This window comes from Globicephala melas, chromosome 7 (genome assembly GCF_963455315.2).
Source record: "Globicephala melas chromosome 7, mGloMel1.2, whole genome shotgun sequence".
Classification (NCBI taxonomy): Eukaryota; Metazoa; Chordata; class Mammalia; order Artiodactyla; family Delphinidae; genus Globicephala; species Globicephala melas.
This window is the reverse complement of record NC_083320.1, coordinates 35,035,396-35,047,717: the sequence shown is the minus strand read 5'-3', so window position 1 is coordinate 35,047,717 and position 12,322 is coordinate 35,035,396. Positions and strand designations below refer to the sequence as shown.

The 12,322-nt window shown below is 41.4% G+C and overlaps 1 protein-coding gene across 6 annotated transcripts in view; it reads left to right on the top strand.

The window, feature by feature from the left end:
- Nucleotides 1–12,322, top strand: part of SPATS2L (spermatogenesis associated serine rich 2 like) — a 163,631-nt gene that overhangs the window by 14,132 nt on the left and 137,177 nt on the right. For all 6 annotated transcript variants that reach the window (XM_060302088.2, XM_030855301.3, XM_030855293.3 and 3 more), the window contains exon 2: nt 4,793–4,841. The gene's annotated coding sequence lies outside the window, so the exon portion shown is untranslated. The remainder of the gene's footprint in view (nt 1–4,792; nt 4,842–12,322) is intronic.

Here is a 12,322-nt window from a genome sequence, read left to right as displayed (position 1 = left end):
GTTGCATTATAAACAATGATAGGAAACTCTTTGATTATTAAAGCAATCATTTTGCCAGAGGGGAGAATGAAAGAGAAGAAGTTAGGAATTTTGACACTGGACATCACGCATACTTTCCTGAAGTCTCCTGTGGTTTTCTCCCAGCCCCTGGTAACGTAGGCAAGGGCTCAGAAACTGCCTTTGAGTCAGGCTGCCAGAGTCAATCCTACTCCAGGGGCTGCGCTCATTCCCTTTCCCCTGGGGCTGCTGCCGGCTAACCTGCCTTCCCTTCCTTGCCTCCCAGGTGGTCGTGGTGGCCCTTTCTCTCTGTCCTTTAAAAGGACAGGATTTGTTCATTGGCCACCCCAGCCTGGGCTCACTGTAGGACCCTTATGAAGGTGCTTCAGGTACTTAATGACTGAAATGTCTCCGTGGCATTCCTCGGAGATCGGAGGGGTGTGGGTCAACCAAGTGCTGGATGTTTTATACAGACCCCCATGAACACTTAGCAGTAGGGAGCCAACAGAGGGCCCACGGAGCCCCGGACTCCTTGAGCCCGCTAGCTGGGAATGCTAACCCTGCTTGCTATACTCATCTTGAATCAATTTCTAAATTTTGTTTCTCCTATGCAGGAAACTATTCTGAATTTCCCTTATTTGCTTTGGTACCGCATTTCATTCAGCTCATTTCTTCATCAGCTATGTTTTGAGCGTCTGCTCTGTACTAGGCAAAGTGAGAGGAACAAAAAGCAACCAAACGTTGAAAAGGAGAGAACAGTTCACACCTCAGGTAGAAAGCAAAACATGCCTCCAGGGTTGAGAGAGAGGGAGAGGTTAAGTATGTCATGATTTTTTTTTTTTTGAGCTGTACTTTCTACAATAAGTTGTACTGCCTAAAAATCCATACCAGTATTCATTTATGTAGCAAATCCCATTGTAGTGAGAAGTCCTGTTATCTATGATTGGGACAAGCATCATTTAGAACACAATTTTAGGGCAGCAGAAGACTTTGGACCGTCCCTTGGAGTGAGTTGAAATGGGATTTGACCTATATATCAAGCTTTTCCTTGATATTTTTCATTTCCATGTGTCAACAAATACTTGACTTGATACTAAAGCCAGTTAAATCAATATTTCTTGCTGTAGTCAGGTACAGCAACATATAACCAAGGGCAACATACCCCCACCAGCCGTATTCTGTTAGGTACATGTATTTTATCCTAAACCTACTTGACTGAACTACTTTCATATGAATAGGATGAAAATATCAACATAACTACCATTAAAAAAAAAGAAAAGCCAGAGAATCTCTGATCTAGTCCCTCGCCCTTCATTTAAGCAATCCCATAGTTTATTTTGCTCACTTTCATCATAAGGAATGACAATATGGAAAAGATCTTGATTGTGGTAGCTGTGGTTTCTTTCTCTTTTCTCTAAAGTGTTCACTGTAACCCATTCTCCCAACTCCCATCCCAACCAGAGGATTTCTGAACACAGCCGCAAAGTGGCAAATACCAGTAAGCCCAAGTCTCAGACTGTAGGAATCTAATCAATGTGATGAAAGGGAGAGTGAGGTGGAAGCCTCTTACTTACTCTTTTTCTGAACTTTTAATTGTTAGAAAATTTCTGAAAATTATGTAGTAAAAACTCAGTGTTTCCATAAACAAACGGCCTGAAGCATCAATTTATAAACACCAACAAATTTATTTACTGTTATTAGAAGAGCCTAACTTCTCTTGCCTGTGTACTATCAATGGAAGAGTGACTGTCATTTATTGGGCTCCTACTCTGTGCTAAGCACGTACAATATCTCACCTCTAACAGTCAAAATGATGCTTTAAGCACGTATTATTATTTCCATTTCATGTTCAGCTTCGGCTGCTGAGTAACTTATCTAAGGGCACCAAGCTAGAAAGGGTATAAGCAGGGATTTGAACCCAAGTTTGTCTGGTTCCAAAGCCTTTTCACTTTTACATCAGGAATCTTGAGAGTGTAAAAAGATTTTGTTTTCAAATTGTTAAAGTTACACGTGCTCATTATAGGAAGTTTGGAAAGCAGACAAAATTATAAAGAAGAAAAAAATCACTCAAATTCTTCACCCCGGGGATGATCACTACTAAAATTTTATTTTTCTTTCTAGCCTTAAGAAAGCTATAATTTATATATCCAAGAGGGTATTGTTCCTCAGAGCTGTCATCCTTGAAGTTTATTCATGTTCTCTAACAATGTTGCCATTGCTTAAAGCATTTGTGGAGCCAATTTAGGAACTAAATTCTCTGTAGACTCCCATGCACTGGGTACTTCGGTAGAGACATAGCAAAGAGGGTGTATCCATTACCTAAATACCTGTCAAAATAATACATTTTTATGTTCTACCTTTTTGTGCCTTCTAATGTTATATGCTGCAAATATTTGACCATCCTGTAAAGAATACCGTCATTGCCCTCTCTAAGAACCATAAACATCTTCTGCGACTTCAATTGTGGTAGGAGATGGAATTTACCAAAATGCTGCTTCCTCCCATGTCAAAGATTGATGAACATTTTGGGTTATGTTTAAAAGTCTTTATTAAAAATTAAATCAATAAATGTTTAATGTCTCATTTGACAACTCATGTTATTTGTTACATTGTCCACACAACGTTTGCCTTTTGTGGTACATAAAGAAAATCAAAGAACTGTTTTTGTCAGAGTTGGAAAAGCACATTTTAAAATCAATTTCTTTTTAATGGAAGTGTTATACTCACTGAATTATTTCCCTCCAAGGAGTTTCTGTGAAAGCAAATATATCTTAAGTGTGATGAACTGATCTTTAAATAAAGTCGGTAGCATCTTTTGTCGAAGTGTTTCGCAAAGAAGCAGGCACGCGTGCACACTCACACACACATACATAAAAGATCGCTATCAAAATGGCCATTGGTATACTTTATCAAAGTGAAGAAAGTCAAGTAATTAAGTGCCGGCTGAGTTCTCATCTCTTTGGTTTATTGCACACAACACTATTACTTTCAGAAAACAAACCTAACCCTCAGCTCAAGCATCTCCCTGGTTGTCTGGCTTGTGCCTTATTTTTCACAGACATTCTTATCTGCCCCATAAGGTTAGCATGCCACCCCCTTCCCAGATTGCTGGGCACCTGGGACACCGGGACCCTGGGTCCTAAGATTGGTGCAGAGTCCTTCGGGGCCACACCCAGAGCCCCGATGGGGGCCCACCGGGCACGCGCAGGTGTCCTAAGGGCTGCCCCCTTCCCTGGTCTTCCGATTGCCGAGATTTCCCGTGGTGAGACTTCATCGTGCTCTCAGAGCTCATTACAAAGTGTAGGCTTTGTCTTGTGTTTTAATCCTGGGCGCTATTCACAGTGCCTGGCATTGTGCTCAGTCAGTGTGTTAGAGAAACGAAGGGTTACAATATATTCTCGCAGAAATGGACTGTTCGGAGGAAAGGGAGTCTGATTACAAGAGAGTCAGAATAGAATGGTGGATTCGAATCTCAGGGCTTAAGGGCCTCTAGGTCAGTCCTCTCGCTTAAAGATGAAAACCGGAGAGGTCAGCTGACTTGGAAAAGGTCACCTAGAGAGATGGCGCCAAGCCAGGCACAGCATCCAGCATCCTGAGGTCCTGTCCTGTCCTTCCCAGTGCTCCCTCCTGTCCTCGTTCCCCGGTTGTTTCATGGAGGTTGAGCTGACTTTGCAGGATCAGTGACCAGAGCATTTGAAGCCCCACGCGGTGCTTAACAGAGCAACGGATGCAGAGGGGTTCTCAGGGAACGCTTGAAGAGATTGTTGACTTAGTGAGTGATTGCCTGGTTGACTTAGGAGCCCAGCACCTGTCTCTGTGCCTAAGTGGTTACTAGCTGAATGGTGAGTTCCCTGGGCTTGTGTGGATATTACAGGCTATGTTTTGGAAAGGAGATCATTACAGAAACAATAATGATAATAACAGTAACTAACATTTATTTGTGGTAAATTAGGCAGCATATCCCTGTGGTTTAAAGTCTAGGCCCTGTGGTCAGATGGTCACAGAATCCCAGCTCCATCACTTGCCTTGTATATATATATATATATGTATATTTTTTAGATATTGGGGGTAGGAGTTTATTAATTAATTTATTTACTTTTGCTGTGTTGGGTCTTCGTTTCTGTGCGAGGGCTTTCTCTAGTTGTAGCAAGTGGGGGCCGCTCTTCATCGCCGTGCGCGGGCCTCTCACTATCGCGGCCTCTCTTATTGCGGAGCACAGGCTCCAGACGCGCAGGCTCAGTAGTTGTGGCTCACGGGCCTAGTTGCTCCGCGGCATGTGGGATCCTCCCAGACCAGGGCTCGAACCCGTGTCCCCTGCATTAGCAGGCAGATTCTCAACCACTGCGCCACCAGGGAAGCCCCTTGTATATTTTTATGAGACAGGTGCTTTCACCTTTTGGTGCCTCATTTTCTGTATCTGCAAAATGCCAGTGGTAATAGTGCCTACCTCAGAGTACGAAGAGTTAACCCATTGAGGCCCTAGAACAATGCCAAGCACCTTGTAAGAAAGTAATAAATGTTAGCTGTTGTTATTAAAATATCACCACTATGTGTGCCAAATTCATTGCACAAATTATATACTATCCAGTCTTCCCAACATCTCTGTGAGGAAGCTACTATTATTGATATTGTCCCCCATTTTACAGTTGAGTAAACTGAGGCTTTAAGTCACAGGTAAGACCCAATTCCTTGTCTGCCTGACTCCAGAGCCTGTGCTTGGGTGTGGGTGTGAGGGAGATGAGTGGTGTGGCTTTGAAATGTGAGATCTGACTTCCCAAATTTCTTTTTCTCCTAGAGCATTGCAGACTCTGACCACTGTCAGGAATATCTCCGTGGATTCCCAGGTAAGTAGAGCTGATCCCTCCCTTTTCTATATCCTCCTGCTGCCCACATGGCTGGCTGCCCCTGCACCTGCAGCTGACTCCCACAGCTCTTGTCACAGTCTGTCAGCCTTTCAGCATTTTAGCACCACAGTGCTCCTGTCTAGGTGTACAGACCGAAGAGACAAGTCGCTCATGATGGGGTAGGGGATGGGGGTTGGAGGCAAGGAGCAGAGGACTGGAAGCGGTCCTCCCCCACCCACCTGTGCCCTCTCCACCTACATCACCTACATCGATGTTTCTATGGATTTCTGTAGTTTCATGCATGCGAAATACCTCAAAGTACCAGGGGAGAAAAGTCTTTATTTATAGAGATCGTTGTGTTGTAGAAAGGAATTATGGTTAAGAGTGTGGGCTCTGGGGCCAGACTACATGGCTTTCCCTCCTTGAAGGGATGACCATTTTTGCTGTTGTCGAAGAACTTGGTCCAGTGAATCTGGAAGTCTGGCTTGCGGTCGTCAGTGCTCACTCAGCGTTGAGTGGGGAGTGGAAGGACACAGACTTTTGAGCCAGACAGCCTGGCTTTGAATCTTGCTTCTGCTGCCTAGTAACTGTACGGTCTCTGCATGTCACCTGCCTCTCTGAGCCTCAGTTTCCTTCTCTTTAATATGGGGATGATTATACCCATCTTGCAGAGTTGTTGGGATATTTCTAGCTCATGTATGTAAAGTGGACTATATAAGATTGACCTTCCGTTAAATGGTAATTATTATTGTTATCAGTTATTGGTATTTGACTGGGTTCATCACAAGTATTTGTTGGAGGGGAAGCATGTTGTTATTTTTCGTTCCTCATACTTTACAAAAGTATTTTTATTTTTATTTTTTTCCCCCCAGCAGTCTTGCTTGTTTAAAGTAATTTGCTTAACAAGCCATTTTTCACTGTGAAAAGATCACCTCTGGTCTAGATCCTGTCAAATGATTGTAAATTCCAAATTGAATTAGTCCAAAATAATGAGGTCTTATTGTACCTGGATGTTTCCATGAATGTTTAAACTTGATTCTTTTTACATAACCCTGAAACTTCAGTAGTAAGATGACTGTAACTTTTTGAAAAGAGCCATTAACGTTGGTTGTTTTCCATGAATGGAATAGAATACTTTACTTCCTCATATCTGAAATCTGAATCACCACGAAAACATTTTCTTTATTGTTGTTCAGAGAGAATTATTGTGGAAACTACTGGTTGATTCTTCCTCTCTGTCTCTGTCTCTGTCTCTCTGTCTCTGTCTCTCTCTCTCTCTCTCACACACACACACACACACACACACACACACACACACACAGCTTAGTTTTTCTTTCCATTAGGCAACTGAAGAGTTACTATGTAAATTCTGGCAGCCTTCTCCCCATCAGACAAGCAAGGGCACAATCAATTCCTGTTTTCTTGGAACGTACCAGATAATCAGAAGCTCTGATTATTCTGATGGAAGGCAACAAACAGCTTGATGGAAAGACGTACCAACTGAAAACAATTCTGATCATATTTTTGTCAGGAGAATGAGATGCCTCCAGCTGTCTGTCACTCATTATATTAGAGGTAGAAAGCAGGAACGTTTTGGCCTGCGAAAGATTACGGCTGTCTCACGCTGGAACGCCGGTTTTACTGGCTGCTCATCCCCGAACAGTGACATTGGACGTCCATTCTGTAACTCATCTTGCCAGTCGGTCGTAGTCTCAAACCCATGTCACATGAGCACACTTAAGGAATTTTCTAATTATAGTTCAAAGTCTTTACTTTTATCTTTTTACGCTCATTCTGCAGACATCACTGATTGAAATGATTTCTCCCTCAGCATAATCCTATTGCCGGCAGTCACAAAAGAACAGGGAGATGGCAAATGAAACCCACAGTAACTGAAGAGGTGTCCGAATTCAATTAGGAAGCGACCTCTCCCATGCGGACGCATAAGCCATCTAAATGCATTTTAATTGTGAGCTGTGGTACTTATCTGGCCATGTTTATTTGGGATGCAAGTGCCAAAGCTGGATTTAGACCAGAACTCCAGATCTTCAAGCTCTAACGACTAATTTGGGTATCCATCGAATCCCTTAATTCATTTCTTAATTAGTTCTCCCAGAATTAGAGTTGCTTGGTTACAATCATTTCCACAAAAATTTCCAATAAAAACAAACGTACATAGATTTTTTTCCCCCTTTGGTTCACACATTTGCCCTGGTCTTAAAGAACTATTCTTCTTGGTAATCAAAATTATAACAACAATGACAACAACAAAACTAACATGTTGCCAGGCAGTAGAGTGTGAACTGAGGCACCAGGAACCGGTTTGATTCCCAACTCAACTACTTACAGCCATGGGACCTGGGTCAAGTTACTTTCCCTCTCTGGGCTTCAGTTTCCTTTTATAAAATGGGAAGGATAATAGTACATAGCTCATAGGGTTGTTTTAAGGCTTAAAAAGGCATTGCGGGCTTCCCTGGTGGCGCAGTGGTTGAGAGTCCGCCTGCCGATGCAGGGGACATGGGTTCGTGCCCCGGTCCGGGAAGATCCCACATGCTGCGGAGCGGCTGGGCCCGTGAGCCATGGCCCCTGAGCCTGCACGCCCGGAGACTGTGCTCCGCAACGGGAGAGGCCGCAACAGTGAGAGGCCCACGTACCACACACACAAAAAAAGCAGAATAAAAAAGGCATTGCATGTAAGAACTAATAGGCAGTCAGTGCCTGGCATTATCATAGATGCTAGTTATTATGTTTTTTGTCAATAAGACAGTGGGAGACGGAGGAGCAGATTTGCTGGTGCCACAATGTTGTCATCCAAGTATGTCCCATTTCTGTAGCCCATTTGGAGATCACTCATGATGGTCATGAAACATTGGAGACTCTGAGGTTGGAATTAATCTCTATTGTTTATATTTGTACTCCTCAGTTTAGCTCAGGATTAACATTTTTGACTTTCCATGCTTGATCAATGAGTGCTAACTTGAAACCTTTTGGTGCAAAATTGCTTTAAAATTTGAATGAACATTTTGTTCTCTCAGTAGACACAATATTGGCCCTCATTAAAAGGAAAAATGCAATTACAGTATGTAAAAAATATATATGTGGTGGGGAAAGGAGATTTGGGGGTATTGGCTTCAGTAAATTATTGGAAATTTTCAAACTATTTTTTAACAGAGTTAAATGCATTTAATGTCTTGGTTCAAATTTAGTCAGTGTGCAGGAGTGAAAGTCTAGGGAAAGATAAATCTAGTAATTTAATGAACTTTCCTCATGGCTACATAAGAGTTAGTTTATATTAAAATTGATTTCTAAGTGATTCACTGGAATTACCTTTCTTAGGTTTTTGTTTTGTTTTGTTTTAGAAACTAAGGTCCCATCCAGCAATTCCACTCTCATGCATGCACAGGTGTGCACTTGTCTGTGTAGTCTAGAGAAATGTACACTTGCGTACATCCAGAGATGCGTAAATTGTTCTTAGCAGCATTATTTGTATTCATCTCAAATTAGAAACACAGAACATCCATCAATAGTAGAATGGATGAATAAACGGTGGTGGAATCGTAAGGAATTATGATGCCTATAACTATATAGCGGAATATTATGCAGCAACGAAAAAAGAATAAATTAGTGCTACACACAAGAAGAGGGATACATCTTAAGACGTAATGTTAAAAGAAAGAAGATACTAAGTATACATAGCAATTTTATTTCATTTATGTAAAGTATGAAAACAGACAAAACTAAACTCTGTTGCTAAGGGTTACAGACATAAGTGGCCAGGAATTTATTACTGAAAGAATCAGGATAGTGGTTCCCTCTGAAAGGCATGCTGGGGGAGAGAGAGGAGTTGCGGGGCTCCTGCAAGTACTGACAATGTTCTGGTTTTTGACAGGGGCTGGCAGTTGCATGGGTAATACACAGTATATACATCAAACATTAATGTTTCATGTGCTTTTCTGGTTGTGGCTTAGAGTTCATAATTTTAAAAGTTTTTAAAAAGGCAAAATAAACTCTTTCCAACCCAGGTTGGTTTATCCTTGTCCTGCATAGTTTTAGGCCAAGAGATTCCTGTGATTATAAGTGGCTCTAGAAGTAAACTACTACCTCACTGCCTGGCAAAGTGGCCTCCAAAATAGGATATGTACCCACAGGGAGCTCTTGAGAAGATTCATTTGGTTGAGAAAGACAGTGATTAGAATTTTCACTTACATTCATTTTATTATCATGAAGCATTATGGTAACAGATGGTGACTATATTGGCACTGGCATCATTCCTGGGTCCACGTGTCAAATGGTCGAGTATCACCTGGAGGGAGGGAGGTGAGGCCTCCTCTTCACAGTGGCTTCCCCTCTGGCTCATCTGCTTTGGTTATTTTGCGGAATATATCATGCCTGGTCAACTGTATTTACAAATTCTGTGTTTTAGTTTTAACAACCCTCACAGAGTCTTAAAAAGATTCTACAAAGAATTCCCATAAATTGAAGATAATTTTAATATTGCAAGCAACAAGAAAATGTCAAAGTTTAACATGAACTCTGTCGGCCCTGTTATGAGGTAATGACAGTGTTCATCTAATCCGATCTTGCAAGAAGCTGGCCACCAAAATTCTAAATTATCTGGAAGACGTACAGATTTATATCCACTGTGGTTAATTAGTCATGAATCTCGTCCTGGGTGTATTTGACTTGAGACATCATGGTTAGCAAAATAGTACATCAATTCTGTCATTCTATTCTATTTTTTAATATTTTATAATGTATATACAATAATACATGTATATGAATCGTAACAAACGATTATATGTAGTTAGTACAATAATACATATATATGAATCGTAAACAAACAGCCAAACCCTTTTTTGTTCAAACATGTAAGATAAAAATACCTTGGACACCACTGCCCTGTAGTTCAAAGGCTACTCCCTGCTAATAGTTAAAATGTGTAGGAGAAGGTAAACTTACTATCCGCGTCAAAAAGAGGCACTTCTTGGTCTTAATGTTTTTATTGACAAATATCATCATAAGGCAATAGTTTATATTTTTTACTTTATTAAGACTTTCCCCAAGGCCTTGGTTTGGAGTTGGGTAGGAAAAAATGAAAAGATGTATATACTCAGAATAGCTCTGTTTTTCTGTTTTGCTTATATTCCCTGTAAGATTCCTTTATGGTTACGTATATACACACACACCGAGGTGTAGTGGGAAGGGTGCTTGACCAGCATTCAGGAGACCTGGTTCTAAGCCTAGTTCTGCCACTTGCCAGCAATCAGGCCACAGCACAGAGGCAGTACCCTCTCTGAGCTGTCCTTGCCTTTTCTCTCTCCTGAGGGGATAATAACAACCCTTCCCTGGCCCTGACAGTGATCACATGTGAGAGCATCTGTAAAATGGAGTTTCCTACAAACAGAAGGAATTATGGTCCTGTCCCTTCTACTTCACCTTTAACAAAACGTAGCTTCTTATTAAAGTACTAACGTCCTTAACCTACAGGGCTCTTTTGATTGGAAGCTACAGAAACTGACTGGCTAGCTTAAACCAAAACAGAATTAGTTTTGAATTGTTTTATTGGCAGGATCCTGGGGCATCTATCGCATTGAAGGGATGGTAGAACCTTCAAAGTGCATGAAGGGCCACCACCAGGGAAGGCCTTGCAGACTCGACATAGGGCTTTGTGGTCTCTTCTCTAAGGCATTGCTGTCAGTGTGATGGAGTGCTGATGACGTCTACGTGCTGGGGTTCATAGTTCAAAGTCTGAGGCTCCAAGAAGAGGGAACCTAATTTATCCAACTTAGGTCGATGACCGCCTTTTGACCAGTCAGCCTCAGGTGAGGGGGAAAGGTCACATAGGATAGACAAGGTTCCTGGGAGCTCTAGCCCTGCATGTCTGGGCCATCTCAGGAAATGAGGCATCCCTGTGAGCTTCTGCCTACCACTGGTATTAATGTTTCTATAGCTGCTAATGACTCAACTCTCTTTAAGGGGTTTGAATAAAAGGAATCAAAGAAACTTAAATACGGAAGTATATATGAGCATTTTCTTCAATACATGTCAATGCACCTAACTGAGTCTGGGCTTCTCCTATTTTTCTTGAGGTGAACACTGAAGTTGAAATCACTTTCATTAGATGTTGAAAATTCTCTGTAGGTCCCAAGGGGTCCTTCTGCCCAGGCTGCTTCTCTAAGGTTTGACTCCACTTCTACCTTTAGCTAGTGCTTTACCTCTGGTCAGAAAGAAGGCATTAAATGAATTTTAGGATTCCTAATGCCGATGCAGTCTTCACTGACAGCCTGACTTGACCTAAAATTTTATGCCAATGTGGAAAGAAGGTAAGAGAGGTACACAGAGACTGTGTACCACAAGCAAGTCATCATACCACTAAAGGACCTTAATTTTTTTCTCTTGTGAACCTATTAAAGTATATTGGAATATATCACAGCCATTTCTAGACAGACGTATCCAGCTGTTCCTCACACCAGTGGGTATTTGATACATAGCATTTGTTCTACCAGGGCTCAAGCAGTTACTTATAATATTTTAATAACGGAAATGATGAAAATGTTTATATCCCTGAAAAATCGATGCATATCTTCCCAAACAAGTTAAGTATTGCTATCAAATATTGCCCTGGCAAGTCCTAAATAGAGTATTGTCCCCTTTGGAACATTCACTATATAGCTATACAGAGTGCAGAAATTCTTTGTTTTTAAAGCACATACACATAATGTAAGAACCAAATTTTATGTTGTTAACAGAGAGTGAAGTATCTTTATGTAAAAAGAAAAGTTCTTTCTACCACTGAAGAAAGAGAAGTGGTAACAACAATCATTATTTTACCCGGTCTCCATTTTCCCAAGTGCTGAGTTATAATGTAATCTGTGGTTTATACTTTTTAAACCAACTCTCAATAGATTACCAACCCAGTGCCTCACACTGGTTAGGTTATGAGGATGATTTATTATTTGTCAGATTATACGTGCTGACCCATGAAATGTTAAACTTGTATTGACAGCTGTTGTCCAAAGGTTTGCAGGTGTCCTGACTAATGCTTTGAAAGACCAGCATTAGCAATAAATCACAGCGTACATAATTTTTCGATAAAGCAGTGGAAAGGATTTTGCCTTCTAGGTCCTCTAAGCTTTGGTATTTGCAAGTTGCTTAAACGGGAAATTAAAGTAAAGGGGTAAAACATTCTCAGGCTTTAACTCTTGAATTTTGGGCCAGCCATAGGCAACAGCTAAAGCATCTTGGTAGCTTTGTTCTCCTAACCCTGAGATCTCTTGGCTCTGGGAACTAACGAAGTGCCGAGCATAGGCCTAACTGCATTCCTAGTTACTGAGACAAAAATCTCACAGGAATTTTCCTTTTTTTTCAAAGGAGTACCTTGCGCATTAACATTTTCTGGAATAGCAGAATTGTTTATAAGACTTCTGCAAAGCTTTCTGAAAAGAGAGCTTGAAGAGGGCTCTGGCAGCCAGTTAAGAGGC